At 38.1% G+C, this 27,216-nt stretch overlaps 1 protein-coding gene and 1 non-coding gene across 14 annotated transcripts in view; both read left to right on the top strand.

Annotated features, from left to right (window-relative positions):
* Positions 1 to 27,216, top strand: part of SIPA1L1 (signal induced proliferation associated 1 like 1) — a 408,737-nt gene that overhangs the window by 71,140 nt on the left and 310,381 nt on the right. For 8 of the 13 annotated variants that reach the window (XM_050797315.1, XM_050797316.1, XM_050797323.1 and 5 more), the window contains one exon: positions 16,401 to 16,467. The exons of 1 other annotated variant lie outside the window; for it this stretch is intronic. The gene's annotated coding sequence lies outside the window, so the exon portion shown is untranslated. Of the gene's footprint in view, positions 1 to 3,695; positions 3,900 to 16,400; positions 16,468 to 19,984; positions 20,701 to 27,216 lie in introns of those variants that run through there. 4 more of the 13 variants (XM_050797320.1, XM_050797319.1, XM_050797318.1 and 1 more) reach the window with 3 other exon arrangements.
* Positions 1,146 to 1,216, top strand: LOC126960410 (small nucleolar RNA SNORD56). The gene has a single exon (XR_007727959.1). It is a non-coding gene; the product is annotated as a small nucleolar RNA SNORD56 (small nucleolar RNA).

Here is a 27,216-nt window from a genome sequence, read left to right as displayed (position 1 = left end):
AGAATATCTTATATTTTTTGATAAATTTAAATTATTTACTGACGGTTTTTAAGGTAAACTAAATGGACAAATTTCAAAACGCCCATTTGGAGCTGAGTCTCTTTCTAGGACTGGGCTCTGTGTGGCTAATGGATGATTCTGACTGTTCTAGATAACTGTTAATGACTTCAAAGGTCAAATGTAATCTTGATAGAAATACTGTTTTTGAGAATAGTGTATTTATTTTATGGTGGTGCAGTTTCTTTCTTTGGACAACAGTACAGCCATCTTCTCCAGTCCTTTAAGCTAAGGATTTTAGTTGACTTTGGTCCCATTTTTCCTCCATCATGACATGTAATTGTTTTCCGTGTGTTGTCAGTTTTATCTCTTCAGTCTCTCTTACATTCATTTCTTTATTTCCACTACCCTAGTTCAGATCCCAGTCATGTCTCACCTCAAAAATTGCAGCAATCTTATTACTAGTGTGTGTGTGTGTGTGTGTATATATATATATATAAAATAGTGTCTTATTACTAGTATTTCTTTAGGGTGGGCAGGGAATAATGTGTTTGTGCGTGTGTGTGTGTTTGTGCGTGCATACAGGCACATATGGTTTTCATTGTGAGAATTTCTAATCAACCTTTTGGTAGCTGCTCACTGCCTGCAGGCTAAGTTAAGCTCCTGAGCAGGTCATTTAAAAACTTCGTGGAATGGTTCCAGCCTTCCAGTGCCAATGCCTCAGTCTCTCTCCTTGCCCTTCTAGTTGCTTCCAGCAAATGAACTATTTTCTTTGCAGTTTGGTTGTTAGTGGAGTAGTGCTTTGTTAGTATTAGTTGCCAAGTATGGTATTCAGAATTTCTTTTGTTCAGGTAGCCTTTTAATTATAAAAGCCACTATTTCATCTTGTTTGTACATCTTATATAAGTACACAGTGAGGCATTTTTAGCATCTTAGGTGGCAGAGTTTGTGTTCTACTTTTAATTGACTTTTATAAGATGTGACAAATTACCACAGAGTTTCTTTTTTTCTTGAAAGGTTGATGGCCTAACTGGAATTAAATAACCAAAATGTAATTGCATTTCTTTAGACTAATTTTCAAAGATTATTATGTTCCAGGTGTTATTTGGAAGTTTCGAACTATTTTTATATGTAAAATTATGTTTTCACTACAATCATGGCAATATTTTTTGTCAACAGCAGCTCACCTAGTAAATGTTGATACTTTGGGTCTGAGTGAAAACGAATTGTAGCATTTTCTTTTGCATTAATAAATTGAGTACTCACTTAAACTACCTGATAGAATTACAAGTCCTCCAAGTTTCATTCAGATTAATGTATTCCCTGTATTTAGAAGTGGATATTTACACATGAGCAGTGACTCTGAATGACACACCTTTTGTGACTGACACTCTTGGGATGCTGAGATTTGATGATCATCTTTGTAATCTCATAATGATTGATAGCACACAAGTTCATGGGTGCCAGAAATGATGTTGAAGTAGGCACTTGAGTTCCCTGGCTTTCTGAAGGGTGAGGCCAAAGCTAGATGACAGATACCACATGGATAGTAAGGACAAAGTAGGACTTTGTGTTCTTTTGCTGTCCTTGAAGTGGTACCTACTTACACTTTGTGTCCTTGCTGCTTTTACATATCCTTCCCTGTGAATTAGGTTGTGAACTTTTCAAAAGGAAGTTCAAGATCATTGTGATCTTTGGAGCTCCACAGCTTTTTGCTCAGAACCTTATACCCAATAGATGTTTCATAAGTGTTTGAATTAAAGTAAGTACATATTCTTAAATAAAGTAATAATTGCACCTTAATTAAAATCTAACCTGTTTGGCTGGTGAGGGTGGAGATAGATGTCAACTTTCATTGAGGAGTGGCAAGTAAGTTTAGCACTGATTTTTGAGAATAAGGAAACATACAGCTGAAATCATGTCATTTAGGACTGACCACTATGATGCTCATAACATGTTCCTTGATGCATATTCAGGTCCTGTTTCAGCTGTGAACTTCTGCTTTTCAAGTTTTTGTTTTGTCACTAACCAAATGTTTCTTAAAATCTAATGAAGGGAAGAGGGAGGCAGTTGATGATGTTTGTATTATTCACCTCATCTGTTTCCTATAAATGAGAGTAGTTTCCATGTAGTGACTTTTGCCCATGTAGTCAAAAGCACCATACAAATGTAGGCTGTGGTTCTTTCAGTGAGAAGACAGTTAAGAACGCACTTTTGTTGTGTTGTTTTCAAACAGGGTCTTTCTCTGTTGCCTAGGCTGGAGCGCAGTGGTACCATCGTAGCTCACTGTAACCCCGAACCCCTGGGCTTAAGCAATCCTCACGTCTTACCTTTCTGAGTAGCTTGGACCACAGGTGCACACCACCATACCTGGCTAGGTTTTAGAATTTTATTTTGTAGAGATAGGGCCTTGCTGTGTTGCCTAGGCTGTTCTTGAATCCCTGGCCTCAAACCATCCTCCCTTCTCTGCTCCCAAAGTGCTAGGATTACAGGTGCAGGTGTAAACCATCACACCTTTTCTTCTTCTTCTTCTTATTTATTTATTAGTTTTTTGAGACGCTTGCTCTGTCACCCAGGCTGGAGTGCGGTGGTGCAGTCTCGACTCACTGCAACCTCCGCCTCCTGGGTTCAAGCGAATGTGCTGCCTCAGTCTCCCGAGTAGCTGGGATTACAGGTGTGCACCATGACACCTGGCTGATTTTTGTATTTTTAGTAGAGACGGGTTTCGCCATGTTGGCCAGCCTAATCTCTGACTCCTGACCCAAAGTGATCCACTCGCCTTGGCCTCACAAAGTGTATTTTTTGTTTTTTTAGAGTTGGGATTTCACCATGTTGCCCAGGCTGGTCTCAAACTCCTGAGCTCAATCTGCCTACATGCCTTCACCTCCCTAAGTGCTGGCATTACAGGCATCAGCTGCACTACCACACCCAGCCCAGGAACTCACTTTTTAAAGGTCTGAGCTTGCCATTAATATATCTTCTTGTCATCTTAATACCAAAAGTGACTTTTCTGGTGTGAAAAGTAGGTGGCATACTTTGTAAGGTGCCTTGAGAACCTGTGCTTTTCTCTGGGGGATTAGGACTATCTGTTCTGGAATTGTGCCATTTCAAGAAGTAAACCTACGTATTTTCATTTTAAAAGTGGATTGAAGGCATCCACATAAACCATCTCAGGGGACTTAAGACTATTTTGGCATCATTACCAAAGTAAATCAAAAGAATTATTTTTTTTAATCCTATCATATGGCACTTTTTATGAATTCATGCTTTGCAAAAGAGCAATTTGAATCCTAGGAAATGTTTGGTATTCACGTCAGCAGTGGCTGCCTTGGGTGGTCAAGTGGCACAGATAAGGCTGGAGGGATGTTGAGATCGTATGTGTGTTTTAATTGATTCAAATATACTAGGAGGAATGAGTGTTGTATTAACCTGTATAATATGTACACATATTAATATATATATTTTATATATTATATATTTTTATATATTTCATATATTATATATTTTATATACTATATAAATATGTATATATATTATACAGGTTAATATGTATATATTATATGTATGTTATATACACATAATATGTGTATATATTAATATATACATATGTATATATGTTTATATATTGTTATATATGTTAATATCTATGTCAATATATACATATTAAACATTACTGTTTTTAATTTTAAAATATTTCAAACAAACTGGAAAGGATAAGGAATAATATAATGCCTTCCAGCTTCATCAGGTCTTAATGTTTTGTCATATTTGCTTCAGGTCTTAAAGCATTTTGGAAACAGTTGAAGGTCCCCTTTTCTGCTCTCCTGATCCTGTGCTTCTATTGGAGTGCATATCACTTGATGACTTCTAAGACAGATGCTAAATTCTTGTCAGATTACTCAGTGAGTAGTAGAGTGGTAGTTTCCTTTAGGGAAATGAAATTTATGTACCTCCCATTTTCAGGTTGCACTTGCTGCAGCCTCCACAACGAAGGAGCAGTGCTTCCGAAGAGGTTTAGTGAACATGATATGGGGTCATTGAGCAAAATGAGAAGAGTATGTATTTTAAAAAGTAAATTTGATTGCTTGTGAGTATTCATGGTCTGAGTTGTTGTTTAGCTTAAACAACATTTCAGAGCCACTAAGTAGTTTGTTCAGTTACTGTTAATCTGCTCAAATGCCTGAAGAGTCACTAAAACTTATATTTTTTCAAGAAGATTTCGTGCTGTAGTTTCCAAGGGTGTTCTTCTCAAGTTACACTGACTTGGCTGGTTTTAGTAATTTTCCTTGAACATTGCCTCCAAGTTATGGGATTCTGAATGCCCCTCTTTTACTATCTTTATTCTTTTTTGCATAAATATAAAATAAAAAGGCTTTTTTTATTTCTTTTTTTTTTTTAGTGTTACTTAAAGGCTGTCTGATATAATTGTATGGCGTATTTTTCTTTGTTGTTCGTCTCTTCAACTCTGCAGTTATATTAAACTTTATCATGTTTTACAATCATAGTTTAGTTTTGATAGGTTCCAGAAAACAGAAAGAAACATACCTGTCCTGAAATGTAGCTTGTGTGTGCTCTAAAACATTTTTCTTTACATTACTTTCCTCAGTTAGTGTTCCCATTTATCCCAATATTTTTAGCAAAAGTTATATTTAATTAAGGTAGATAGGCATAACTAAAAATATAAAATGTTAAATGAATGCTAAGAAAAAAATTAACTTTTGGTAAGTTATATATCATAATTAAGGAAAACCCAGAGAAATAGAAATAAATTTACCAGTAATCTTATCACTCATAAATATCGTAAGATTTTTTTTACTTGTGTATTTTTCCAGTTTTTTTCTGAAAAGATATAAAATAAACATTTTATCAGTTTGTTGTTAATAACATGCATTTTTATGTAACATTGTCAACGGTAAACTAATAATTTATAAATTATGCCTAAATTACAATTATTATAAATACTGTAAGGTAGAGGCTGCATAATACAATGGTAGAAACCTAGGCTTTGTATCAAGTGACTTAGGGTGGAATCACTGCTTGTCCTGTTATTAAGTTAACTGTATGACATTGGCCAAGTTACTTAACTCTTAGGAGTCTTTTCTCAAATTAAAAAAAAAATGGCTAATAATTACTTTGCAAGGAATTAGATGAAATAATGAGTCTCATTCATTCATATAGTGCTGGGAACACACTGAAAATTAACTTATAATCAAGAGGCAGTGTATTAATGGCATTGTATTAATGGTAGGTGCACACCACCATACCTGGCTAGGTTTTAGAATTTTATTTTGTAGAGATAGGGCCTTGTACATTGTAGATCATCTGTCTCCATTCTTCTTAAACTGGGTGTCTTTCATAGCAGTGCCAAACAGACTTTTCATGTACTTCTCTGCCTCAATTTAATATTTTCTTTGTGATTTTAAGTTTTAGAAGTACCAATTCATATGCCTTCTTTTTGCTAGCACAGTGTACCTGTTAGTTATTTAGATATATGTATAATGAGTTTGAAAAATGTTATATAAAAAGCATCTTGACAGGGCCTGGTGGCTCACACCTATAATCCCAGCACTTTGGGAGGCCAAGGTGGGTGGATCACTAGGTCAGGAGTTCAAGACCAACCTGGCTAAGATGGTGAAACCCCGTCCCTACTAAAAATACAAACAAATTAGCCAGGCGTGGTGGCAGGCACCTGTAATCCCAGCAACTCAGGAGGCTGAGGCAGGAGAATCGCTTGAACACAGGAGGCAGAGGTCGCAGCGAGCCGAAATCACACCACTGCACTCCAGCCTGGGCGACAGGCTGAGGCTCCGTCTCCAAAAAAAAAAAAAAAAAAGAATCTTTATCATACTCTTTCACGTTCTGCTTTTTAAAAATGGCTGTCGTTTTTTTTTATCAGTTTATACTTCAGTGTTACAGAAGCAGTACCCTTCAAAATTAAATTCTGAGTAATTTTATCATGAAGTTATAGAAAATGAGCTTGTGGATGGGTGAGCTCAAGCCAGCTGTGCAGCTTGTCCAAGTTGATGGTCTGGTTTGTAGTCTAGTTGCCAGTCCCAGTCCTCTGCTCACTCTTCAGTATGATGACTATTTCCTCCTGTAGGCCACCTGGTGCCTTTCCTCTGAAACTACTCTTTTGTATCTATAATAGGATGAAGCTTACTTTCCCTTGACCACACACACACACACACACACACACACCCCCACACACCCACACACCCACACCCACCCACCCACCTCACAGTGAAGAGACTGTTTTGGTTTCAGTTAAAGTCAGTAAATTAATACTTAAAATTTATAGATTCATAACTTTTGCCAGAAAGCTAGAAATTCTGTTTTGAAGGTTGGCACTCAGGGGTATAACTATAGTCAACTTTTTCTAAATTTGCATTGGATTGGCTTGCTTAAAAATAACTTTGGTAACCAAAAAGCATTCTTTTAGTATTTTAGGATCAAGATCAGGTAAAGGCAACTCACCTTTTATGGCTCCTACCTGTAATCCCAGCACTTTGGGAGGCCGGGGTGGGCAGATCATCTGAGGTCAGGAGCTCGAGATCAACCTGGCCAACATGGTGAAACCCCGTCTCTACTAAAAATACAAAAATTAGTTGGACTTGATGGCAGGCGCCTGTAGTCCCAGCTACTCAGGAGGCTGAGGAGAATTGCTTGAACCCGGGAGGTGGAGATTGCAGTGATAAGAGATTGCACCACTGCACTGCACTCCACCCTGGGTTACAGAGCCTAGGGTAATGGGGGAAGAACCATTTTCCCCCTTCAAATTTATTAAAGAACAAAGTGTTTTCTAATTTCGCTTAAGTTATAAATTTTTATTGTAAGTTTCCGTAGTAGGACCAGCCTCACAGTAGGCGTATATTAACTATTAACTTGTTACAGGTCTTGAATTACTTTTAGCATTGCAGGGGCTTCCATTTAAATTCTGTTATTTGATCCTAACAATAATTTTGTGAGTTAGGTAGGAAAGGACTTCATTTTACAAAGAACTTAGTAGGATTCCTTGGGTGCCATTAAATGATGATTCTGGGGTTTGAATTTAGGACATCTGGCTCCAATTCCATACTTGTGCAGTGTCAGGTTGCTTTCCCATACCAATCTGCAAATGTTTTGATTCTTGGTATTGTAATAATTGTTCATTTATTCAACAGAGTTTTTAATGAATGCATAATTTTAAGCTCTAGGCATTTAAGGATGAATAAAAAGACAAGGTTTTCACCTTGAGGAAGACTCAGTAAATAAACAAGTACCAAAAATAATTATTGTGCCTGTGGTAACAATGATTGGTACATAGCAGGTGCTCAGTAAATGCTTATTGCACAAATGAATGAGTGAGCAAAGTGGTAAAAAGGTAATAAGTGAGGGTAGCTGCTTAAGTAGATAGACTGACCAGGAAAGGTCCTTCTGAGGAACTGACACCTAAGCTAGGCAAAGAGCATTTTTGACAAAAGGACCAGTGCAGGCAAAGTACATGAGGCATGAAAGAACTTAGCTCATTGGAAGGCATCAAAGATGGCCAGTGGAGCTAGAGTGAGTATGCTGGGGAGACAGAGGTTCCAGATGAAATTGAAGAGAAAGAACTAATCATGTAGATCCTTACAGACCATAGCAAGAAACTTGGCGCTTACTCTAATGTTGGGGGACAGTTCTCCACTTGTCTCTTGTGTTTCTACATTGATTGTCTGCCTTCTGGATGATCTTTTCAAGGATGATTTGTATCGTGAATGGCCTTGGAAGAGAAAGAGAATGTCCCTTTTGGGGTAAAGGCCTGGCAAGGTTACTGCCCATTACAAAAGATGTCAATTCACTAAGCTTGGAGTTACTCTTCTGTGACACAACCTGCTGTTGTGCTGATGTCATCTTGTTCTCTTTGTGTCACCTGGTGGGAATTGAGGCTTAAGGGACTAGCACGAAAAAATACTGATAGTTTGGCCACTGCTACTGCTGTAATAATATCCTTTGTCTCTGACCCTGGAGTCTCATGTCTTCTGCAGGCATCCATGTAGCTGTGTGGCAGGCTAACTTGTTAGCTCACATGTAGGGCAGAATTTTTACATTCTTCACATTTCTTGACAACTGAGGCCATGGGAAGACGTTAGAGGCTTTTAAGCAGGGGAATAATAAGATATAGTTTACTAACCTTTTAACAAGTCAGTCTGACTACTCTGTGGAAAATAATCATGGGTAGAAAGAAGATTAATAAGGAATCGGGGGTAGCTGTCTAGTCGAGAGCTAATAGTGACTTCAGCCATTGTGAAGGACAGTGGAGGTGGAGAGAAGTAAAGGAGTCGAGATGGTCTTTGGGAGGTAGAATTTATAGGTCTTGACAGAATGGATGTGGGGTGTGAAAGAAGAATGTAAATGAATTGTAGGTTTTTGGCTTGAGCAGCTGGGAAGATGAACTTCTGCTGAGATGGAGAAGCCTCAAAAATGAAGATAACTAACCTGTAAAAATTTCTAAAATGCTGTATACATATATTGCAAGGGATATAATGATTATATGGGTGCCACTGACATCTTGTCATCACTTCTTTGGCCTTTTTTCAGTCATTTCATTTGCTTGTCTCTGTCTATGCAGAAATTTTGTTTAGAATTGCAGGGAAAGGAAGAATAAGAAAAATTTTTATGACTTGAGGTCGAAGAACCATTGGGATATGCTTTTCTGGGAAGAACACCTTTCTTGTGTCTTCATACATTGTCAAATCAATATTTAAGTTAAGAAATACAATTCTTGTGGTCCCTTGATAAGAGGGTTGCCTCAATAACGGTAAATTAGATTACCTTGGGGGGGATTTATTTTTAATAAGCCATATTGATTTTTACCCAAAATTCATTATCTAGGAGTTTACAAAGAAATTCTTCAATATGTTTCAGGATTTTCCCTTTTTTGAAGTTGAAGTAATATATTTTTTCTTTTCTTTTCTAGATTTTAAGTTTGTTTTAAAGCTGAGCTATTCTCCTTAAATTTTCAAGGATAATTGTTAGTTGTGTTGGGACAACTTGAGCTTAATGCAGTAGGATGAACGAAACAAGTGCCTGTGGATGAATTTATTCAGCATTCTTCATTGAGATATTCTATAGGATGACTTCTTGTCTTTCTAATGCCAGATGCTGAATTCATTAGCACCTGATCACTTTTCATAAAGAAAGTAACTAAAGTAGCTGGGCGCGGTGACTCACGCCTGTAATCCCAGCACTTTTGAGAGGCCACGGCAGGCAGATCACCTGAGGTCAGGAGTTCAAGACCAGCCTGGCCAAAATGGAGAAATCCCGCCTTTACTAAAAATAAAAAAATTGGCTGGGTGGTGGAGTGTGCCTGTAATCCCAGCTATGCGGGAGGCTGAGGCAGGAGAATCACTCAAATCCGGGAGGTGGAAGAAAGTAACTAAAAAGCTTTTAATTAAAAAGACTCTTCACCTTGTCCGGTTGTCTATTAAATGCTTTCCCTTTTTATCTAGTGAGATTTATTTTTGATTGTGCTTCTCACCACCTGCTTATTGTATTTAGAGGATGACTTTACATGCCTTGGCTTTGATATACTGTAAACAGTTTTAGGCTGCAACATAAAGTTTACATGAGTTTTGAATTAATTCCTTCCTTCCTTCCTTCCTTCCTTCCTTCCTTCCTTCCTTCCTTCCTTCCTTCCTTCCTTCCTTCTTCCCTCCCTCCCTCCCTCCCTCCCTCCCTCTCTTCCTTCCTCCTTCCCTCACTCCTTTCTCTCTTCCTTCCTGTCTCTTCTCTTCTTTTTTTTCTTTTCTTTTCTCTTCTCTTCTTTCTCTTTTTCTTTCTTTCATTCTGTCTTTCTTTCTCTCTCTCTTTCTTTCTTTCTCTCTCTCTTTCTCTCTTTCTCTTTCTTTCTCTCTGCTCTCCTCTCCTCTCCCCTCCCCTCCCCTCCCCTCTTTTCTTTTTTCTTTTCTTTTCTTTTCTTTTCTTCTTTTCTTTCTTTCTTTACAGGGTCTCACTTTGTTGCCCAGTTTGGAGTGCAGTGGCGTGATCATAGCTCACTGAAGCCTGGAACTCCTGGGCCCCAATGATCCTCCCACCTCAGCCTCCCAATTAGCTGGGACTACAGACATGTGCCACCATGGCTGCCTAATTTGTTTTTTGTGGAGACAAGGTTTTGCCATGTTGTCCAGGCTGGTGAATTATTTTTATGCCATTTTGTATGTCCTTTTATTTCTTTTATTCTGTAGCATTTTCTTTGGTGTATGGCCTTGTTTCTAGACTTTTTCTTTTTTAGAAAGAAAAGGTTGACAGCAGGGGGAGATGGAGCTTAGCAGGATTTTTTGTTTTGTTCTTTGTAGGCGAGGTTAGGCTTAAAATGATCTTGGATTCAGTTATATTCCACCAACGATGGAAAATCAACAATGGAAAGGCTTGATTCCCTTTAAAATATAGTCTTAGAAAGGATGAATTAAGGTCACAAAATCATCAGTGCTGATCATGAGATTTTTCCAGGTGGTGTGAGTTGTTATGAATGACTTTGATGGGTTCTGGAGATACCTCTACCAGAAATGCAGTTAGAATGCAGTTATTTCTGATGTTTTGAGAAGACAATAACATTTTTTTTGCTTGTTATCTTTTTATGTAGTTCCATCTTTTTAGTTTTTAGAAAACAGTTTTAAAACATCCTCAGATAGTAGAGTGGTATTTAAGCTTCCCAAGTGTCTGGTCTTTGCTACAGAGAAGCATTGTTCTGCCTTCGTATTCCTTTATATGAATTCTTCAGAAAGACTCAAAATTTTGTCACTAATTTCATGTTTCATGCTGAGGGCTAAGCAGTTTATAGTTTTACCATATTTAGGCTATGTTTAGAGTTTTACGAATGGTTTGCTGGTCTTCTCTCTCCTGTCCCCCAATTTCAGAATAAAAGAAAACAAAAACAACTAGTAAAAAGATTTTCCCAGGGCCTTTACTTAGTAACTGAATTGGGTCCGACTTGGTAGCCTATGGAATGTGATGGGGACTCTCGCTCGAGGATTGTTCATATTGCTCTTGCAGTGCCAAGCAGGGCCCAGGTTTGTGCCTCCACCCCCTTTCCCCTTTCCTTGCTTTCAGGAAGATGTTCCCCCCCCCCCCCCCCCGGTTTTGGAACTGCACTTCCCTTACTCTAAAACCCTCTGAGAAATGGTTTAGAAGTACAGTAGGAATCTCTCCCTTAGAAGCCACCAGTTGGTTCAGAATCACAGCTGCATTTCTCCTGCCTGTCTTTTCTCTGTGTTGAGGAAGGGAGCGAGCAGGAAGAGGCTGGAGTCAGACAGCTGTGGGCTTGCATCTGAGCACTCACTTGCTTATTAGTTGTGTGACCACAGGCAATGGGCTTAACCTTTTTAGGCCTCAAATCTCTGATGTAAAATTGGGACCCTCCTAAAGACGTCCTCATGGTTTGGCCGAGGCTTAAATCTTGTATGTCGAGGAACTCGTGCTTAGCACTTGCAGGTTTTACTTTGAAGCTACTGTGTGTTCCCCTGTGATCCCCTCCTCCTCTTTCCCTCTGGAAATAACACTGTCCTGGACTGCAGGTTCAACATTCTCTTGCTTTTTAAAGTGAGTGTATCTATAAGTAATATATTCTTAGTTTGGCCCATTTGGACTCTGTAAAAGTGTTATCTTCTTACATGTAGTCTGTAAATAAGGGTGCCTCATCAGAAGCAGGTGAATGTAGAACTCTTGGTTCTCCACTTGGCCGTTGATGATAGGATGGGGGTGTGAGGTTGAATATTTTTTTCTGTGGTGTGGCTAGAGTAGAGTGGTTTTTGTGTCAAACTTTTTGTTTTGCCAGGTCACCTCGTTATGGGTCCTTTGGTTAGAGAGACTGGCTGTTTCTGATACAGGATCACAGGTAGGGAAGGCATTATATGACATGTGGTGTGAGGGATAAATCCAATAAATAAACATTGACGTTAGTGGGAGCCAGATTTACTGCTCTTATAGGGAAGGGAAAGTTGAAAACTAGGTTTCACCTTTAGTAAAGAATTGGGTCCTTCTGGAGAAAGGACCTCTTAATAAAAGGATTAGGCTAATTGGAGAAAGTCAAATCTAGGCTGTAAAGTAGATGACAGCATAACAGCAGTATTAATTTCTGGTTTTTGATGGTCGCCATTATTGTAGTTTTGTAGGAGAATGCCCTTGTTTATAGAAATTACTCACTATAAACTCTGGGAGTGATAGGCCATCACGTTGGCTACTTAGTCTCGAACAGTTCAGGAAAAAAAGTTATCTGTAGTGTTCTTGTGACATTTTTGTAGGTTGGTCTGAAGTTGTAAAGTAAAACAAAGCAAAACCTCTCACAGTTGACTTAATAACAGAATTGTTAGCTTATCAAAGTCATTTATAAGGTTTAAGGGACTTGCTTGTTGGGCTTCCTTGTCTTGAAACTACCTGACCATGGTGGCCTTCCTGTTATTATACATCCTGATTTGTCTTTTGGTATGCTGTATTTTAATATTTATAATCATCACATTAATACATTCTTGGCCCATTATTTATTTCCTTCATCTATTTTGCCTTTGTGCCAAACTGCTTCTTTGAATGGAAAGTGTAGTTTACAAAAATATGGCACCTCATTGTGTTCAATGACAATACTGTATTTAATTTTAACTTACTTTGTGTATGCTATTCTTTTCTTCTCAATCTGCTGGTGAGCCATTAAAGCACTTTCTTTCTTTCTTATTTCATCACACTGTGTCTACCTTAGTACTAAGCATATTTCAGTAGGCTTTTAGTTTACTTTTCAAAGTGCTGGGCTGTTGATTGCCTGTCTTAGAATTTCACATTTTCAGAAAGTATAAGCAGGGTGAGGGCATTTGGTAGAGTGGTGAATGTGATGCTCTAGCTAATTCATAATCTAGTCAGCTCACATACATATTTGTGAATGGTTAGCCCCTAAACATTTAGGATTAAACATATGGGTTGAATTTCCCTTATCCAAAATGCTTGAGACCAGAAGTGTTTAGGATTTTTAATTTTTTTGGATTTTGGAATATTTGTAGTATACTTACCAGTTCAGCATCCCTAATCTGAAAACCTGGAATCTGAAGTGTTCCAATGAGCATTTCCTCTGAGCACTGAAAGTCACGTTGGCATTAAAAAGTTTCAGATTTTGGAGTATTTCTGATTTCATATTTTCAGATTAAGAATACTCAGCCTTGGATGAAGATGGTTCTAGTCCAGAAAATTGTGTGAGTCAGGGTGGGGCTAAGGGTGGCTATAAGGAGAAGATTCATTGTCAGAATAATGTTCTTTCTGTGAGAACATTACATGCAAATTGTCTCTTTGGCAGAATCTCCCCTTTTCCCTCGGTACAGAAAACCATAGGTTAAATACATAGAATTCCTTCCCCCCTCCCTCCATACCTGTCTTCCTTTGAGGCGACTTAGATCCATCATAGGGCTTGTTTTCCTTAAATAGACTGGAGGTCAAACTTCTCTTTAGCAGTTACACTAATTTTCATATTTCTCAGAATGATCAGGGAAAAGAACTTTTGAAAACTCAGGGTGGTAGTTACATTGCACTTTGTATACGCCCACGCATCAGACTTTTCTTTAGCGTTTTGTTTTTTTTCTTGCTGCTTTTACAGTGTAGGTGGCCTTCTCTTGATTGCTTTTGACAGGAAATTGAGCAACCTTTCTTTTTTGGAACTGAATATATTTTACTGCTAAGAGAGGAAAAAAATGTTTATGTTTTGAAACTTTATTATGAATTTTTATTTAAGGACTAATTTAAATCTAGAAAAAAATGGGGGTAGAGGTTAAATTTCGTATCATGCACTACTACTTCTGAACCTTCCTAGTAATTTCTGGGCTTTCCTTTCTTTGTAGCATTGCTTTGTTCTGTTAGCCATTGATGGATATTGAAAAGTTGTCCTTGAACCTGTCATTGTTTGTCTAACTCTTAACTGGTGCTGCCTTCCCCAGTTGTCTTCTCTCTGTAGTGGAGGTGTGGTAGTCTCTACACTGATTTCACAGGCACCTTGAATCTAGAACATATGTTAGCCTCTTCTACTCCGTTTCAGCTTTGGATAAGCACGACATTCAGCAAAGCTTCCCAAGGAGTTGGCTGGGCCAGAGGTTGCAATGAGTGGGAGCTCCTGATTGGAGTCCTGCCTCTGGCACAGGTTCTACCTGGACTGCCAAACCTTCTGGTGCTTCTAGTGCTTTAGGGTGTGAGCACTGGTCTCTGCCCCGCTACCCACAGCCCCTGGTCCACTTGCTGCTTCGAGTTACTGTGGTTGAGCCTGATGTGGGTGGTTCCTGTATACACTGAGGATTCTGAAGACAAAGTCAGACTTTAATTAGAATAAGCCCATTTGCCACATATGGAAATCTTGTTCAATTAGAATGGAGTAATTCTGATGGAATCTTTCTAAGTGTGTTCATAAATCCTGTCCTTTTGCTTGAGTTTAAAATTTGCATGTTTATTCATGTTCCTAATGGATTACTACTGCAGATCAGCTGCCAGGCGTGTCTTATTTATATAATTAGTTATAGCTCATTAATTAAAGATTAACAAAATGAAGTATATATTTTGAGTGTTATAGATTTCTTCGCCTATTCCGTGGGTGTAAGCTGTAGGCCAGTTGTGTAAAAACAGCAAGTTTTGTTGTCTTAGATATCTGACTCTCAGAATATCCTTTAGAGCAAGCTTGTCCAACCTGCAGCCCACGGACCACATGTGGCACAGGATGGCTTTGAATGCAGCCCAACACAAACTTGTAAACTTTCTTAAAACATTATGAGATTTTATTGCAATGTTTTTTAAAGCTCATCAGCTATCGGTAGTGTGTTTTATGTGTGGCTTAAGATAGTAATTCTTCCACTGTGGTCCAGGGGAGCCAGAAGATTGGACATTCCTTCTTTAGAGGTTTATTTTACCCACAGTTTTCTTCCGATGTTTGTACGATTTGGTTATGGTAGTGTAGGAAAGGTGTGTTGCGGGGTCTTACCAAGCTCCGTTCTACCATATTACATGAGATCATAGTGTGAGGGCATGATAGGCCCTTGGTAAGTCTTGTTTGAAGTGCTTTTTTATTTAGCTGAATAAAAGGTGGGAGTCCTAATGTCCAGGTTGATAGGCTGGGAAGAGGAACTTCCTCTTTTGTCCTCAGTAGGAATTGGGAATATCTGTGAGTGAAACTAAGTTCTGATGATTTTTATTCTTCTTAGCTTCCAATTTATGTGGTTGGGAACAGAGTTTGACAATTGCATAGTTTGAAATAGTGTTTAAAATTATTTATTGGAAGCTCTTATGGACGTGTCTGAGTTATTTGAATACATTTTAGAAATTGGTACATGTGCTGTAGATGATTACTATTGGGCATGTATGTGGGTATTCTTTTAACCAATAAGCTTAGTATTCATAGGAAATACGACTATAGTGGGAGCTTACTATGTGATCTGAAATGAGCAGTGTGAGAATTTTGGAATTTCCAAATACACAGAGTGTTTAGTTTTTTCGGAACAGGGTTTCTCAACCTCACCACTATTTTCGTTTTAGGCAGGATAATTCTTTGTTGGAGGGGACTGTCTTGTGCATTGTAAGATGTTTAGCGGCTTCCCTGGTTTCTGTATGTTAGATGCCAATAGTGTGTCCGTCCCCCCCACCGCTTCACTTGTGATGACCAAAAATGTTACCGGATGTTGCAAGATATCCCCTGGGGGCACAAAATTGCTCCCTGTAGAGAACTAGCATTTTGGAATAGTGATTCCCATAGGCATGTGATGGACCAGCTCATCAAAAGCACTTTGTTGTTGTTGTTTTCTTTTATACATACAGCTTCCAGGGTGAGATCCTTGAGTAGCAGTCTGTGGACAGACTGAATGAATAGCCAAGCAAGAATTTGTTGTTTAAGTGGGAATGGCTGTTGGTTGGCTTAAATTTAAATATGTGTTGAGGCGGGGCACAGTACAGTGGCTCACACCTGTAATCCCAGCACTTTGGGAGGCTGAGGCAGGTGGATCACCTGAGGTGAGGAGTTCAAGATTAGCCTGGCTAACATGGTGAAACCCTGTCTCAACTAAAAACACAAAAATTAGCCAGTATGGTGGTGCGCACCTGTAATCCCAGCTACGCAGGAGGCTGAGGCAGGAGAACTGCTTGAACCCGGGAGGTGGAAGTTTCAGTGAGCTGAGATCTTGCCACTGTACCCCAACCTGGGCGACAAGAGCAAAACACTGTCTTAAAAAAAAAAAAGCCCAATAAATGTGTATTGAGCTGCATATAAAGAGATTACCAATTAAAGAAGGTTTTAGAGACAAAGTATAAAATTTCACAGTTGTGATTTGATTAGTAGTGGTGTGTTTTTTTTCCCCCTTTTACTTACTGTGAGATATAGTTGTGTGTTTTTCAAAATTTGGAAATAACTACTAATAAAGTTCATAATTGTTTTAATCTAGGTTTTGAGAGATTACCTGAAGTTGGACTCAAAAGCAAGATTTACTACTAACTTTGAAATGGAATAAGGTGAGTTGGTGGATTAGTTCCAAAGTCACATTGCGGGGAGGAAATGTCACTCAAACTGTCATTCTTAGAAGACCTGCTATTTGGCCAGGCGCAGTGGCTCATGCCCATAATCCCAGCACTTTGGGAGGCTGAGGCAGGCGGATCACCTCAGGTCAGGAGTTAGAGAACAGTCTGACCAACATGGTGAAACCCCGCCTCTGCTAAACATACAAAAATTAGCTGAGTGTGGTGGCACACTCCTGTAATCCCAGCTACTTGAGAGGCTGAGGCAGGAGAATCGCTAGAACTCGGGAGGTAGAGGTTGCAGTGAGCCGAGATTGCACCATTGCACTCCAGCCTGGGGGACAGGGCGAACTCCGTCTCAGGGAAAAAAACAAAAAAAACAAAAAACCCCCTGCTATTTATAGCAGAATTTTGATTTATCAAATATCTGATATTTTCTGCCCACTGGCTTTTCCCTTTTTGAAATGGAAAAGGAAAATATGGGAAATGCTTGTGCAGTTTTAGTCATTGATTTCTGAATTCAGTGTTGTCATTTTTGCAGACGAAATAGTTTGGATAATTTTCTGGCTACTTAAGAAGGTTTTCTGTTACATATTTATGTTTTCCCTCCATAGTGAATGCATTAAAAATCTCTATATTTCTTGAAATTTGGTGAGAGCTTATACTTCAACCCATGGTCTAATAATCTTGTTAAGTCTAATGCATTGGTGTATAATTTGGGGTGCCAAGCTTTTCCTGAATAATTGAGAAATGATCAGATGATCTACCCTTTGACTGACGTATACTGGTATATGCGTTACTATTGCTCTTAGAGCGACTGTACTGGCTTACTCCTAGGTAGAATTCTAGTTCTATCCTAGGCCAACTCAAATAGTTTTGTGGACATTTCTTAAACATTTCCAACAATTGCAAAAGGATATTCTTTCATTGAGAAAAGCAACAGCTTAATGCAGATTAAGGAAGACACCTTTTCTACAGGCCAAAAATACTGTCATATGTTACATTCTGGGGTTGTGTAGGTTTCATTATCCTTAACCTTGATTTCAGCCAGATGCTGAAACAAAGACCTTGGAGTTTTTCTTATTTGTTGCTTTGTGAGAAGAAAATTTCCTAAGGAGTCAGCTCTTCTGGAGTGACTGCATCCTATAACAGATGCTCAAGTTATCTGAGCATCTCCCCTCCATAAACCTTTGTGCAGAGCTTAGGGGATGAGTAATTGGAGCACTGTTTTTAAAGTGGCTGCTATTTGTGACCTTCCTTGAATTTCAGTAAGGGAAATTTGGGAATCATTATCTCTAAAAATGTTTTTAAAGTACATTAGGGCACTTTTCTGGGTTACATTTATTTGACCATTCCCAGCTTATTCTTCTTTAATAGAGGTGGACTCTAAGATTTTTAGATAATCTGTAATTTTTAGCCATTTGAAAATTGGCTTTTAATAGAAACACAACTGAAAAACTGTCTTTGAAAACATAACATCTTTGAAACTGTCAAGACTTGCTTAATGGTGAAGCAAGCAGCCTGCAGGAATGCTCTGTGAATGTAGCTCTGCTCTGGTACTTCAAGAGGGAAGAAAAATCAGTGCATATTATTGAGTGCCCTGTGATTTTTACCTCAACCTTGGAAGCTGTTTTTCTAGATATACTTTTTCCCTCCAGAATAGCTATATGTTATTGAAATGTGCACCTTCAGTGCAATTCTCATATGTCTTAATGGTTTTTTTTGTTTGTTTTTTTGTTTTTGAGATGGAATCTCGTTCTGTCTCCCAGACTGGAGTGCAATGGCATGATCTCAGCTCACTGTAACCTCTACCTCCCAGGTTCAAGTGATTCTCCTGCCTCAGCCTCCCAAATAGCTGGGGTTACAGGCATGTGCCACCACACTCAGCTTATTTATTTATTTATTTTTTTCTTTTTGAGATGGAGTCTCGCTCTGTTGCCCAGACTGGAGTGCAGTGGCGCTATCTCGGCTCACTGCAAGCTCTGGATTCATGCCCTTCTCCTGCCTCAGCCTCCCTAGTAGCTGAGACTACAGGCACCCACCACCACGCCCGGCTAATTTTTTGTATTTTTTAGTAGAGATGGGGTTTCACCGTGTTAACCAGGATGGTCTCGATCTCCTGACCTTGTGATCCGCCCTCCTCAGCCTCCCAAAGTGCAGGTATTATAGGCGTGAGCCACCGCGCCCGGCCAGTTTTTGTATTTTTAGTAGAGATGAGGTTTTGCCACGTTGGCCAGGCTGGTCTTGAACTCCTGACCTCAGATGATCGGCCTGCCTCGGCCTCCCAAAGTGCTGGGATTACAGGTGTGAGCCGCCGTGCCCGGATGTATTAATGATATTTTAATAATGACTCTTGGTTGATAAACTTGAATATGACAGTTCTGAGCAGGCACTTTAAATTCTGTATACTACTGTGAGGTCAGGTACTTGTTTAGCTTCTGTGTCGTATAGCTACACCTTGTATTTTGTTCTTTTTTTTAAAAAATATAATAAATCTATAGTTTTATTAACACAAAAACAGACAGTATGGTATGAAGTTTACATTTAAACGAAGTTTTCACAGAAATCTAACACATACCTACAAAGATTTTACAACGTAGCTGTAGATGCAAGTCCAGACAATATCAAGAACGATGGATCTCATGACTCAAGACAGAGCATTTTGGGTTTCAGTTACTTCTTAGGATTTCTTAAAAATGGTTTTGTTTTTTTTTTGTGGATTTTAATACACCTTGTCTTTTGAATTGAGTTGCTTCGTTTGATGACTTGAGCCTCTGGGCACTGAAATATCTTATTTTAATAGCAGTGATATCTGGTAATGCTGGTACAGTATCTCTCATAGGTCAGATGGGAGATTCTTTGGTTATACATCCATTCTTACTCAGGTCTCCTCAGGCAACACAGGAGGAGGCCATGACTCAACAGTTCTCCCAACCTGTTGGTGACATGACTCTTGGCCTTCTAAGTGTATACTTCCTTTCTAAGTGCTATTTCTCTACTTAAGGGATATCTAAAACAATTTCTATACTCCAAAAGAAAGAAAAATCTACACACACATACACACACACGCACACGCATACACACAACCTTGTATATATGTAGCTTTATGTGTACCTTATTAAATCCATCATTCTTTTCTTAGTTATTTTTTGAGCAGCATTATTCTAGAATATAAACACTGAATTGAATAAGCATACTTTTTTCTTTTCCTTTAAACATTTTTAAAATACAGTTTTTAAAAATTAAATAGATACATGTTCTCACTGTGTTGCCCAGGCTGGTCTGAAACTCCTGACCTCAAATGATCCTTCTCCCTTGGCCTCCCAAAGTGCTTGGAATAAAGGCATGAGCCACCGTGCCTGGCCTGCATGTAACTTTTGACTCCTCCAGAACTTAACTACTAATAGCCTACAGTTGACCAGAAGCCTTACCAATAACATAAACAGTTGAATAACATGCATTTTGTATGTTATATATATATTATATATTGTGTTCTTACAATAACATAAGCTAGAGAGAAGAAAATGTTATTAAGAAAATCCTAAGGAAGAGAAAATATATTTGCTATTCATTAATGGAAGTGGATCATCATAAAGGTCTTCATCCTCATTGTCTTTGCATTGGGTAAGCTGATGAGGAGGAGGGAAAGAAGAGGTTGGTCTTGTTGTCTTCAGTGGCAGAGGTGGAGGAGGAGGAAGGGGAGGCAGGACAGGCAGGCACATTTGGTGTAACTGTTATTGAAAAAATCCACTTGTAAGTGGACATGCACGGTTCAAACCCATATTGTTGAAGGGTCAACAGTGCTAGACAGTTTGATTTTCTAAATGCTAACTGTAACATAGTATAAAAATATTAAAAATGTATAGTAGCTAGGGAATGGTTATAGAATCTTCCTTTCATCTTTGGCTGTTACTAGTTTGAATTGAGTTTGGCATGGCCTAAGGTCACTTTAGAATTATTTTGTTATGCGTTTTTATTATCCAAAGCCGATTTCTTTGTTGTTAAAGAAGAAAATGATATGAAATCCTTTGGCCTAACAAATATTTTTATCAGCCAATAGAACAGTGATTTGACTCTTTCATATTTACTAATGCTATTGTACCCTTTTTCTCTTCAATAGGAACAACTTATTCTTACTCAGCTCTTATGTTTATGTTCTCCAGAACATAAGAGAGCAACTGCCTATGCCAAATAGTTACCTCATTTAAACTCATTCTAGTGGAGCAAATGGTAAGAGGCATTTGAACTAAGTTGTCTTTGGAGGAATGTGCCTTATTTCTTAATACCTGATTTTTTTGGGGGACCCAGATATGCATAGCTATGATTGTCTATAGTAGTATATTGTAATTTTATAATGGTACCATGTTGCCCACTTTCTTGACTGTCTAATAGATTTAAAATTTGCTGATAGTGGATTTGAACAAAAGTCTAAAAGAAGGAATCAGAAAATAAAGAAGAGAGAACATGAACTGTGTGGATGTAGGTGGAGGTCAGGGTGCGAATTGTGCAGAGCTCAGCCCCATCCCCTACTGCCCCTATATTTGCCTTAAAAAGTTGGGTGGCATGAGCATTTTTGAAGACCTGGCTTCTGAGACAGCAGGTCACAGGGCAGAACTGGAGAAGCAGCTTGGGAGAAGCTTGCAATTGCCAGTTGATCATGAATCGCTAATGTTTCTCGAAGGGCTTAGGAAACAGTGATGGGGATTTTATTTTAAAACCTGGATTTTATTTTAATGTTTGTCAATCCCTAAGCATATTTTATATATAAAAGGAAGTTGTAAATGTCTTCACTAGTATTTAAGTGCCTTTCCCCAAAACCATGTATGGAAAATTAAGGCCATATGGTGGGTAAAGTCTTACATGTGGGGAAGTTCAGCATGCCACGTTCTGGAGCTTTTGGTGCTTCTGGGGGGAGGGCTTTATTGTATCTTTTTGGAAAAGATTTTTAATAAGCAAGAGAATGTAGAGTTGAATGTCCTTGACTTGAAGGCCATTGCTACTCACGTCTGCACAAAATGGGCCAAGGTCTTCAGTGAGTAGATGATAAGGGAAACACAGTGGTATGGGTGGGCAGCCCTTCTGCGTGATATCAACCTCTCAGAGCAGGGGTGTTTCCTGAACCATTGCTGTCTCAGCACATGACTAGCCTTGAGTTCTGCCTGTAATAGTTTCCTTAATTAAAACAGTCGAATTGGCACTCTGGATGAGCATTCAGTGGGTTAAATAGTGAATTCAGGTTGCTGAAGAGCTAATGGACTTTGTTTTCTTTCAGGGTTTTTTTTTTTTTTTTTGAGACGGAGTCTCGCTCTGTCACCCAGGCTGGAGTGCAGTGGCCGGATCTCAGCTCACTGCAAGCTCCGCCTCCCGGGTTTACGCCATTTAAGTCTATCACTTAATTCAGTAACTGACCCTTGTCTGCTACGGACCAGTTATTTTCCAGTCAACTGAAAAGTAAATGTTTTGAGAAATTGACTAGGTAACATTTGATGAATGTCTTTGTGTAGGGACTTTCAGGGCTGTTCTGGCCTGAAATGAAGGCTTTTGGGCCAAGGGTGATGGCCCGTACCTATAATCCTGTAATTTGGAAGGCTCAAGAAGGATCTCTTGAGGCAAAGAGTTCAAAACTAACCTGGGCAACATAGTAAGACCCCATCTCTAAAAAAAAAATTAGCTGAAAATGGCATGCCCCTGTAGTCCCAGCTACTTGGAAGGCTGAGGTGGGAGAATTGCTTGAGCTTGGGAAGTTGAGGGTGCAATGAGCCATGATCACACCACTGCATTCCAGCCTGGGTGACAAAGTGAGACCCTGTCTCAAAAAAACAAAACAAAACAAAAACCTTAAAGCTTTTGTAGTTACAGGGTAGGATACTCTACTTCTGTTGACATCATTTCTTCCCTGGATTTATTTGTGGAAAAGTTAATTAAGCAAATAATTATTTTGTATCTATTATGTAGAGAGAACACTTTGCTTAGTATTAGCCAGGATAGAAATAGGAAAAAGAAATGCCCCCTTGTAATCAAGTTGTTTTTCTAGAGGAGAGTTAGACATAGTTGAAAATTGTTATAATGAATGACCAAACACATTAAGGCCTTTTAGTAGAAATATAGGTAAATGCATTGAGGCATTTATAGAGGGAGGATTAAATCCATGAAGGTGGCATTATTTGAACAGGGCATTGAAAGGCCATCTATCTGTCTGTTTGCCTATCTACCCATCTATTTATCTACTAAAGGAGTAACATTTGGTTTTTTAGGTAACCAAAGCAACTCATCTTTGTTGTGTAAAATCTTGGATGTTCTTAATGGCACACAGATCAAAGTAAAAATCACCTAATTCCCACCAGATCACTCAGTTTTCACCACCCAGAAGTAACTATCCCTGCTATCACTTTTATGTTTTATTTATGGAATTTTCCAAACATACACAGAAGTAGAGAGAAAAGTGCAGTGAGCCCCCATGTACTCATCATCTAGCTTCCACAGTCATGGACAGAGGCATTTTGCCATTCTGTTTTTCTCCTGCTTTTATGTTTGTTGTTGTTGTTGTTGTTGGAGTTTCAGATATACTATTTAACTTATAAATACTTCAGTCATTTTTTGTTAACAGAGAAGCTGCAATGTCATCACCATTAACAAACTTACTATGTGTGCTAGCTAGACATGTAAGCCCTAGTCCATGTTTTCTCCATTGTTTCAAAATTGTCAGTTGACAGTTGGTTTGTGGGAATCAGGAGCCAAGCAGCCTTCACACATCACACGTGTCTCTTTTAAGTCTTTCTTAATCTGTGGCATTTTCCCTTTCCTCCCTTTTTTCATGTAATTTGTTGTAGAAGAAATGGGGTCATTTGTCCTGGGTCACTTTAATAGTTTTCTTTCATTTTTGTTCTTCTATGTGATCAAAGATACGTTTTAAAAGCAAAATTAAGATCATATTGCGCATATTGTTTTGTGAGCTGCTTTTTATACTTAACGATTGAATAAGGACATTTTTCTGTTATTTACTCTTCTTCAATTAGTTTTTATTTTCTGTTAAATCTTATGGCATTATAGTAACTACAATGAGAAAGATGTAGTTGATGATATTTAAAGTAAATCTGGCCAGGCATGGTGGCTCACCCCAGTAACCCCAGTGCTTTTGGAGGCTGAGGCAGGAGGATTGCTTGAGGTCAGGAGTTTGAGACCATCCTGGGCAACATAGTGAGACCCCTATCTCTACAAAAACGAGAAAAAAAAAAAGTAGGCAGGCATGGTGGTGTTTGCTTGTAGTCCCAGCTTCTTGGGAGCCTAAGATGGGAGGATGGCTCGAGCCCAGGAGTTGAAGGCTGAAGTGAGCTATAATCACATTATGGTACTCCATCCTGGGTGACAGAAAGAGACCTTATCTCTTAAAAAAATTATAAAATAAAATAGGTAAAACTTACATTAATGATATGTATTATAACAACAAATTGGTTATTTTTTTCCTCCTTGACTCCCTCCCTCCCTTTCTTCCTTTCTTTTTTACTCCAGTAGCTGTTATGGTTGGATATAATATTGGGGATGCAATTCCCTGGATTGAAAGTTTATTTTGTTTTTCCTGGGAAATGTAGAAGATGGTTGTGTAAAAGACAGCCTGGCTGATGGTTCCTTGACAGGGCTGAAAGTAGAGGGAGGTAAATGGTGCTCACCCAGACCCTGATTTTCTGGAGATTTACCGCAAGAAGGGGACCCTTATTATTATTACTGAACTTTATTAAAATGTTAAGCTTACATTCTCATACAAGCTAGTCTACTATAATCCTAGCACAGTGGGAAAGGATTCTTAGTCGTTAAAATGGAGCATGACATTTTTATTTAGTGATGCTAACATTTTTAACAGTTGCATATGAGGACCTCTTTCAGTTATTGCCAAAGTTTTAGCCTGGGAAAGAGATTATGTGTGTCAGCTCATACCAATAATAATTATACCAGCTGAAGTTTCATGTGGCCATTTGAGTAGACAGAGTCAGCTTCGTTTATGATGTTATAATTGTTCCTATGGTAGTTTGTCTTCTTCCATTTGATTAGACTTTTTGTAGTTATTTTAACTTTTATTTGTTGTTGATTTTTCCTTTTTAAAAAATGTGAAACAATACATATACCATCTTAAGCATTTTCACTGTACACTTCATTGGTATTAAATACATTCATAATGTTGTCCAGCCGTCACCACCATCCATCTTCATAACTCTTTTCATTTCAGTAAAACCGAAATTCTGTACTCACTAAACAGTAACTCCCCGTTCCTACCACTGCCCGGGCCCTGATGTTCATCATTCTGCTTTCTGTCTCTATCATTTAGACTACTCGGAGCACTTCATATAAGTGAAATCATCGTACATTATTTGTCTTTTTGGTGACTGGCTTATTTCACTTATCATGATGTCTGAAGATTCATCTGTGTTGTAGCATGTGTAAAAATTTCCTTATAAAGCGGAATAATATTCCATTGTATGTGTATACCACATTTTGCTTATCCATTCGTCCATCGACGGACACTTGGGTGGCTTCTGCCTTTTAGCTGTTGTGAAGAATGTTGCTGTGAAAATGAATGTATGAATATCTCTTTGAGACTCCGCTTTAAATTTTTTTGGTAAATACCCAGAAGTAGAATCATTGGATCATATGGTAATTCTATTAAAAATTTTGAGGAACTGCCATAATTTTTTCTTTACAGTGGCTGTACCATTTTACATTCCTACCAACAGTGCATAAAGATTCCAGTTTCTTCACATCCTTGCCAACACTTTTCTGTTTTTTTGATAGTTTGCCATTGTAATGGGTATGAGTTGGCACCTCATAATTTTGATTTGTATTTCCCTAATGCTTAGTGATGTCGAGCTTTTTTTTATGTGCTTATTGGCCATTTTAATATCTTCTTTGGAGAAATGTTTAGTCATGATCTTTGCCCATTTTTGAATCAAGTTGTTTGTTTTGTTGTTGAGTTATAGTTCTTTGTATAGTTGTGATGTTAATCCCTTGTCAGATATATGAATATGATTTGCAAATATTTTCTCCCATTCTGTGTGTTGCGTTTTTGAGTCTGTTGATAGTGTCTTTTGATGCACAAAATTTTAAAATTTTCATGAAGTCCAATTTGTCTATTTTTTTATTTTGTTATATATGCCTTTAATATCCTATCTAAGGAAACATTGCCAAAGCCAGTGCTGTGAAGCTTCTACCTTATGTTTTCCTCTGAGAGCTTTATAGTTTTAGGTCTTACATTTAAGTTTTTAGTTCATTTGAGTTAATTTTTGTGAATATTCACCTAACTGTATTCTTTTGCAAACCCAGTTTTCCCAGCACCATTTGTTGAAAGGAATGTCCTTTCCGCATTGAATGGTCTTGGCGCTCTTGTCAAAAATCATTTCACCATATATGCAAAAGCTTATTCTGGGCTCTGTATTCTATTCCGTTGGTCTCTAAGTCTGTCTTTATGCCAGTACCATATTGTTTTGATTACCATAGCTTTGTAGTAAGTTTTGAAGTCAGAAGGTATGAGTCCTCCTACTTTGTTCTTTTTCAGGATCATTGTGGCTATTTGGATTCCCTAACATTTCATGTACATTTTAGAATTGTTTTTCTTATTTATGCAAAAATATCATTGGAATTTTGATAGGGATTATATTACATCTGTATGTTGTTTTGGGTAATATTACTATCTTAACAATATCAAGCCTTTCAGTCCTTGAACATGGAAAGTGTTTCTATTTATTTCTTTTAACTTCTTTCAGCAGTGTTTTGTAGTTTTCGTTGTACAAGTCTTTCATGTCCTTGTTTAATTCCTAGGTATTTTAGTCTTTTGATGCATTTTTGTAATGTCCTTTTCAGGTTGTCCATTGATAAGTATATAGAAATGCAACTGATTTTTGTATGTGGACTTTGTCTCCTGCTATGTTGCTGAATTCATTTATTAGTTCTAACAGTTTTTTGTGGAATCTTTTGGGTTTTCCACACGTAAGATTTTATCACCTGTGGACAGAAGTAGTTTTACTTCTTTTCCAGTTGGAATACCTTTTATTTCTCTTTCTTGTCTAAATGCTCTGGTGGAACTTCCTACACTAGGTTAAATAGAAGTGATGAAAGCATGCATTCTTGCCTTGTTCCTGATGTTAGAAGAAAAACTTATTAGTCTTTCATTATAGACATAATGTTTGCAACTGATTTTTCATATATTGCTTTTATTTTATTGAGGTAGTTTCTTTCTATTCCTAGTTTATTGAATGTTTTTATCATGAAAGAGTGTTGAATTTTATCAGATGCTTTTTCTGCATCAATTCAGATGGTCATGTGGGGTATTTCTTCTCTTCATTCTGTTAATGTGGTGTATGATCTTTGTATGTTGATCCATCCTTGTATTCCAGTAATAGATCCCACTTGGTCATGGTGTAAAATCCTTTTACTATGCTGCTGAATTCAGTTTGCCAATATTTTGTTGAGGATTTTTGCATTGATACTCATTTGGGATACTGGTCTCCAGTTTTCTTGTAGTATCTTCATCTGGTTTTGGTCTCAGGGTGATATTGGCATCAGAGAATGAGTTACGAAGTGTTCCCTCCTCTTCAATTTTGTGGAAATTTGAGAGGGATTGGTGTTAGTTCTTTATTTGTTTGGTAAAATTTACCAGTGAAGCCATCAGGTTCAGAACTTCTTTTTTTTAAGATTTTTTTATTACTGATTTAATCTCTGTACTAGTTATATGTCTTAGGTTTTCTATTTCTTCATGAT

Source organism: Macaca thibetana, chromosome 7, assembly GCF_024542745.1.
Source record: "Macaca thibetana thibetana isolate TM-01 chromosome 7, ASM2454274v1, whole genome shotgun sequence".
Lineage (NCBI taxonomy): Eukaryota > Metazoa > Chordata > Mammalia > Primates > Cercopithecidae > Macaca > Macaca thibetana.
Note: the sequence above shows the minus strand (reverse complement) of the source record. Positions and strands in the feature narration are given on the sequence as shown.